Genomic DNA, 7,599 nt, shown 5'->3' with positions numbered 1-7,599 from the left:
TATTATCTTTCTCAAATTATTATCATGTCTTCTGAATTCACTTCTTTCACTTCTTTTACTTCTATTGAAGATTCATAAACTCTTCAAGAAATCACTGTAAATCATAAAGTCTATGTTATTTACAATTCAACACAGAATGCTCTCTTTCAATCATGATGAATGATCACTTCATTCTTCACATCTGATTCCAGGTCATGAAATTTATGAAAAACTCAACATAAATATTGAGATGAACTATGGAATAATTATCAACAGATTGCATTGCAGATTACTGAAGAGTCATCTCTCTGCTGCAATCACTGCAACTTCATTCAGAAACATTCATCATGAACTGATTATAGCTCTGAAGGAATTTCCTGACATCTGAAGTCATCAGAATGCAGACAATAAAAGAAAAATAATCAGAAAATTACTACTGAGCTGGTAAGTTGCTCTATCAGATAATGATTTTTGATAATGCTAACTTTCTAATTTGAAGAAAATCATGTGAAAATGACCCTGTATCAGTACTCTGATTTCACAGCTCTCATCTGATAACTTCTGTGAACAATTACTTTGCATGTGTATATCTCTGAATCTTCCTCTTCAATCAATTGAAAACCCCGAATTTCAAACACTTCTTCAAATGCTTAATTCAAATCTTCATATTCCACATCAATTCTGTCTTCAGTTCAACCTTGAGACACACTATAAAGTCAATATGCAACATCTAGAATCAGAGTTGAAGAATCATTGAAGAGTGTCTCTCACAGTGAATGCATGAACTAGTACAAATAATCTTGCATTTATGAGAGTTACATGTTATTACATTGATGAGAACTGAACTTATTGAGAGACATTAATTGAATTTGAATCATTGATCAGTAGTCATACTGAGGATTATATAGCAGAGGTATTAATGACTGTGATTAAAAATGACTATTGAGATATTAGTCTCAGTCTTCTTACAATTACAACTGACAATGCTGTGAATAACTACACTATGGTGAAGAGCTTGGAGCAAAAATTGGCTTTGCATTCCTGAAATGATAAACAAGGTCATATCCCCTGCATTGCTCATGTGGTTCAACTTGTGGTGCAAACACTGATAAAGAATCTTAACATCAAGGTGAAGAATAATGAGATGACTGGTTCTTGAGATGAGAATGAGATGAAAGTGATTACTCAAGTAACTTTTACATTCACTTTGCAAAAGATAATGTTTTTTGATAACACTTTTTGATATTGCTTTTTGATAACACTTTTTGATAACACTACTGTCAATTTTGAATAGATTGACTAATAATTTAAATATCATAGATTCAAAACATTGCTAATGCAATTTGTACCTCTTCTAAACAACAACAACAATTCCATGATATTCAACAAAGAAACAAATCAGTCACATCACTGAATATAATACAGAATGTTAGAACACAGTGAAGTTCAACATATGAGATGACTGTTCAGACTCTTCAATTGTGTCAGATGATTGATCATTGAGTGCAACACTCTGATCAGAAAAAGATTCAGATATTGAAACTTTCTGATATGAAGTGAACTCAGTTGAAATATGTGATTGATTTACTGTTTCAGTTTTATAAGATAACAAAGACAGTCTCAATCACTCATACACCAATGCTGCAGTCAGTCTGGTGAGTGTATAACAGTTTATTTACTCATCTTGAGAAGCAGTTGAATCACTTAAAAAGAAATTCAGTCTGGGATGATGCTATAGCGCAGGCTATTATTACTGCAAGGGATAAACTGGCATATTACTACAGCAAAATAGAACAACCTTTTGCAGAGTACTATGCTATAGCAGCTCTACTAGATCCCTCTCATTGAGTTAACACCTACACTTCTCAAGATTGAACAGAGGAGAAACGAGACTCATATGTCAAATTAGCCTGAGACTACTACAATGCTAACTATCAGAGATTTGAATGAGCAGATGTTTGAGATGTGAAGACAGTGAAATACAATTCCCTAGTAAGTAATGATCTTTGATAACACTTCATATCACATAGAACTATAATACTAACTTTGAAACAGAACTTGCATACATTGATTGCAACTGAAAATCAGACAAAACTACATGCTTATAAAACTGAATTTGACTGCTATCTTCAAGATGATCTGATGAATTTACGCGCCAAATCAATTCTAAAGTTATGGAAAATTGTTGAGAGTACATATTCAACTGTTGCACTGATGATGTGTGATATTCTGACAATTCCATTGACAGAGGTGAGAATGAAGTGAAAGTTCAACTCAAGTTGAGATATTTATCACTATCACTGAGAACAATTACAAGGAGAAACAATCAAGAAACTCATGATTGTAAAACATGGAATTATCAGACAGTTTAATACCTCTGATCACAGTATATCAGAGAAGTGTAGTTTTCATGAGAAAGTGAAGAATAAACTTGCACAAGAATGTATTTAGTTGTTTCATGAGTGTTATCAATAATCATTACCAAATTCTGATTATATAAGTAATCACTGAATGAACTGAATGAGACTGATTTTGACCTTCAGTCTCAGTCTCATTCTGATTTTGAAAGAATGATCATCTTTCACAGTTTATTCTGGAAAATTACTCTCATTTCACTGTTCTTGAATTAAATCTGGTCATTTTTCACGCCATTTCTCTCAGAAATGGTTCATTTTCAGATTTTTTTGAGACTTGGTCCTGGCGGGACTCATGTCAAGAAATGTATGAGATCAGATCAAATGGAATCAAATGTGAAATTCATGGTCCCAGCGGCCAGTCTAAGTGAGACATTGGCACCCCATGCCGGCCCTGGTAAGTGTTCGCAGGATCTCACTTAACTAGTGGCTTGGCTTGCAGTAGAGGGTTCTACCCCGCACCAAGTCTTACTAATTAGGCTCAGCCTCTATTACATGGGGGCTTTCATGGGTAAGAAGTGGCAGGTGCCAGCAGTGGGATTCGAACCCACGCACCTCTAATGTGTGCAGCCTTAGTTACCAGTCTTATCAACTGGGCCACGCTGGCGAATGCATTGCATACTATGCAGTGAGAAAGGTCATAAGTTGGTAGAATGCAATGTGAGCGGGTGCAAGGCAAAACTCTCAGAAAATTTAGTTACTCAAAAACTCAAGGCAGTTAAAAAGAAAACACCAGGAAAAAAGTAAATAAAGAAGAGAAAAGCAGATGATGCTCAAAATGAGAGAAGGAGAATTCTTTGAGATAAAAAAGCACAAGAAAGAAATATTATATGAAAACTTCAGATAAAAGTATTGATGAAGAGATAGAGTCTGTACATTAGCACTCCTTCAAAAGTTTATGCTTATTCTATAAAGAAAGAGAATTGAGAGAATTGAAACATTGAGTATAACTTCTAATCTATTGACTAGACTACTTCTTACACTTGTCAAAAATGAAACTAGCCTCACTTAATGTAAAGGGGTTAGGGAACTTAGGTAAGTTTGAGAGGATTTTGACCTACTTAAGAGATCTAAGAGTTGATGTAGCGTTTTTGTGTGAAACACACTTAATTGAGAGCCAGGCCGAGGCGGTGCAACAGCTCTATCAGAGAGTAACAATGTTCACCAATGCCTCAGCTATCAACAGTGTGAGTGTAACATGAATTATACTGAACCTGATAAAAATACCTGCAGAAAAAGTCACATGTTTTCACAGAGACAAGGAGAACAGGCAGATCAGGATTAGATGTTACATTGAGAAATCAACTAAGACAGTGAAACTAATGAGGGTTTATGCTCTGAATCAAGAGACTACTCAAAGAAACTTCCTGCAAAGTGTAGCCCAGCACCTGGAATCAGGGTGAGAACAGGTAGACATGATCTTGAGAGATTTCAACTGTGTATTGAAAAGTCAGGATCAAAACCCACCTCAAGAGAAAGATTCAAGGGTTCAAAGAGCACTAGAAAGTGTGATGAAAAGTGGCTCTCTGATGAATGGCTGGTGTATGGCGAATCCGGACCAGAAACAATACATGTATACTGAATTGACAGAGAGATTCTCATTCAGCAGAATTGACCAGATTCTGTGCATCTCTAGAGTTTTCTGAAAGTCAAGTAGATGAGAAATAAAACACATCTCTGATTGAACTAATCACAGTGCTGTGCTGGTTCAGTACTGCTCTTAAATAACAGTGAAGATGGGTGAAGAAGCCTGGTGCATGAATATAAATCTATTAAAGCACTCATCCATGCAAGAGAGCTTAAAGCTAGTAGTGAAGCAGCTGATCAGCAATACAATGAGTACATGTACACCACTTTTCAATAGACAGGGAAAATACTTCATAACAACTGATGCGGCAAAACTACTAGCAGAATTTGATAAAAGCCTGCAGCTGATAGTCAATAAAGCTAGAAGCTTTCAAGAAGCTAAGGCAGCAAGCATGACAAGGATTCAGTGAAAGCTGGAAACAAGACTTCAAAAGCTTGAGGCTAAGACTCGCACGTGCAAAATAGTCACAATGATTCAGATCACATGCTGGTGCTTAAATGCACTCTAAGAGATCAAGAAGAGTCATCAGAAAATAAGTGCAAAAGTGAAGTGACTCATCTCAAAAATGAAATCATCTTCAGCATTTTGAGAGTTGGGGAAAGAATCAATAGGTGAAAACACAATATATGACCTAAGAAAAGGAGAAAAAGTAACTCATAAAACACATAAAATGCTAAAGATAGCATTTAACTTCTATGAGACTCTGTTTTAAAAATGCTCAACAAGTCTAAAGTGTCAAGAACATCTGTTAAGAAGACTATCACAAGGTGATTTTCAGAGTCTGGTGAGCTCAGTAGTAGTTGAAGAAGTGAAGTTACTGAGCAGAAATTGATCATGAAGACAATTTCCCAGCTCATCTGAAATTTCATGAGATTTCTTTAAGACCTTTATGTATCATACTAAACATGAAGGTTACACATTACAAGAAGCACTTGCAGCAGTTATCACAGTTCTGATTAAATATCACAAGTATGAAACAGTAATGCCAAATAACTGGAATAAAGAGATTATCAAAATACTGTATAAGAAAGAGAATAGAACTGATATCAAAAATTACAGACTCATTTCACTTACAAATACAATATATAAACTGATAACCTCAGTTATTGCTGAAAGACTTGCGGAACTAATAAAAATGATTATTGAAAAACATCAAACAGGGTTTATTAAGAGCAGACAAATAGTTGATAGTATGAAGCTAGCTCAGCTGGCAGTAGATAAAGCTCAGCAGGAGAGAAAACCTCTGTACATAGCCTTTCTAGATCAAGAGAAGGCATATGATTCAATAGATTGATTCTATCTCTTCAAGGCACTACATAAAATCAATGTGTCAGAGTCAACAGTGAAAGTTATACAGAGCTGCTACTAAGATATGACATCTACAGTCATGATCAACTGATTTGAATCCAAGTCAATCAAACTCAAAAGAGAAGTGTCACAGAGCTGTCTGCTCTTCTGTCTTATGTTCAATGTGATGATTGAAGACCTAGCAAGGCTGCTGATTGAGAAACAGTCAATTCAAGAACTAAAAGACAGTATGAGAAAGAAAATCAGAGTCAACATATTTGCAGATGACACTTTAATCTTTTTTCAAAATCTGGCTCAATGAAGAAGAATCAAAGACATCTATAATGTGTATAGAAAAGCAACAACAGCTGTGTTAAATGAAGAAAAAACAAAGATATTAGCTGTCAGAGACCCACAGCCATCAGAAAGAATGAGGACTATAGAGATATTGAAAGACAAGCTGATAAAATATCTTGAAATTCATGTAGAAGGGTCAGTAGACTATTCAATTTGAATTCAGTATCAGCTGAAGATTAAACAAAGTATAAAACACTGACAGAAACATCATCTCTTCATCAGACAAAGAATAGCAGTGACAAAGACTTGCCTAGCTTCAAAGCTATGATATTCACTGTGATGTTTGCCTGCCCGAAGAGATGATCTACAGCCTATTCAAATCATGATATGAAAATATATATGAGATATTGGGCTAGATCAACCTGCTTGAGAATCAATTGAAAATCAACAACTAACACACCCTCTGAGTGAAGGTGAACTAGCCGCTATAGACATTATGACAATGCAGAAGACACTTAACATGTACTGAATCCATGCTTTAGAGAGTAGTATAGATAAGAAATCAGATGAAAAGCCAATCTGAAGTCAAATAATGATAGATATAATTCACACAGAACAGACTGTGAGAGTGAAGCAGTTCATCACCAGGCCATGATCTCAGATCTAGATGGCTCATACACTCAACTTCCCTCCATCAATTGAATCCTTTTGAAATTGATGGAGCAGAGCTTGTAGAAAGCGAGATGTCTCACCAAGCTCTTAGAAGAATATGAAAACCATGTACTTCTGATATCACTCAGCATTGAGCCAGGGTCATAGCTCACCAAGGTGGAATGCTGAGATGTGAAAAGACCTATTTGAAGGAAAGGATTTAAACAAGCTCATATTAACCATATCACAAGTATGGGATTTGTCAAAGACAGAAGATGAACTCTCAGTGAGATATATCACAGTGGTAAAAAGAGTAGTAAAAATCTTTCCATCAAACTGGGTCAGATTGCTACAACAGCCTCAGATATCTGAAGACACTATGAGATTCAGACATGCAGAAGTCTGAAGTGAAAGATTGAATCAGACAATCTTCATCTCAGCTCTCTGCAAAGAAATCTATCAACACTTGTTAAAGAATACCTATGTGTCAAGAGATCTTCTAAAACCCCTCAAGAATAGTTGCAGAAGAGATGAAGTAGACTTAACTGAAATTTCAGAAAGAAGTATCTGAAACAGTCTCTATCATTGAACAGTGAACTACTCAAAATTTAGTTATCTTTACTGGAAAATAGTACTTGACAAAGTTAGAACAGGAGAAACCTGGATGAAAAGAAGAGAATGTTCAAGATGCCAGACATCACAGACAGCAAAACACCTTTTCTGAGACTGTTCAATCGCGAAAGCTATATGAAGAGAGATGGAATGCCTATGATGTAAAACAGCAAGTATTGCGCTCGATTCCCTCACCAGTTGAAGTGATTTAATTCTGATGAGATATACACATGGTGAGAGACAGTTTAATAGAGAGGCAGATGTAACAAGGTGTCAGATCCTATTCTCTGAGACTCTTTGAGCGATTTGGGTCTACCGCTGTGTCTGGAGTTTCAAGGAAACTGAAGAATTCACAGAGATTGATGCTGTGCAGAGATACCACTTGAGAGTGATAATGCACTATCACATAGACTGACAACTGATGCTAGACAATCCTGATGATAAGACTGATCTATTTAAGAAACAGTGAGACAGTGCCCCAGAGGATAAACCTAGTTGAATTGTAATCTAGCTTGGAAAGTAAGGGAATCAGGTAAGTACAGTAGTCAACCTGTGACTCTTGCTCTCATCATCAGGCCCTGTAACATCTGTTACTATAAACACTCTGAAAATTGATGACATATCAAAAACCTATCATAAACCTGTTAGCTCAAAGCCCCAGCCATGAGTAAAATGACCGCAAAGAGATAGAGTCATAGGGAGCGTCACCCCACTTTACACTGAGGTCCTAGCGGACTGACTTGCAACTCTAAGAACAAAGTAACAAAAAGA

The 7,599-nt window shown here is 36.0% G+C and overlaps 1 pseudogene across 1 annotated transcript; it reads right to left on the bottom strand.

Moving 5' to 3' along the window:
* Positions 1-2,919: 2,919 nt before the first annotated feature.
* BDCG_17665 lies at positions 2,920-3,000 on the bottom strand (annotated as a pseudogene). Its single transcript has one exon. The product of its transcript is annotated as a tRNA-OTHER (tRNA).
* Positions 3,001-7,599: the final 4,599 nt, after the last annotated feature.

The sequence above is a fragment of the Blastomyces dermatitidis genome, assembly GCF_000003525.1.
Source record: "Blastomyces dermatitidis ER-3 genomic scaffold supercont1.9, whole genome shotgun sequence".
NCBI classification, from domain to species: domain Eukaryota; kingdom Fungi; phylum Ascomycota; class Eurotiomycetes; order Onygenales; family Ajellomycetaceae; genus Blastomyces; species Blastomyces dermatitidis.
Note: the sequence above shows the minus strand (reverse complement) of the source record. Positions and strands in the feature narration are given on the sequence as shown.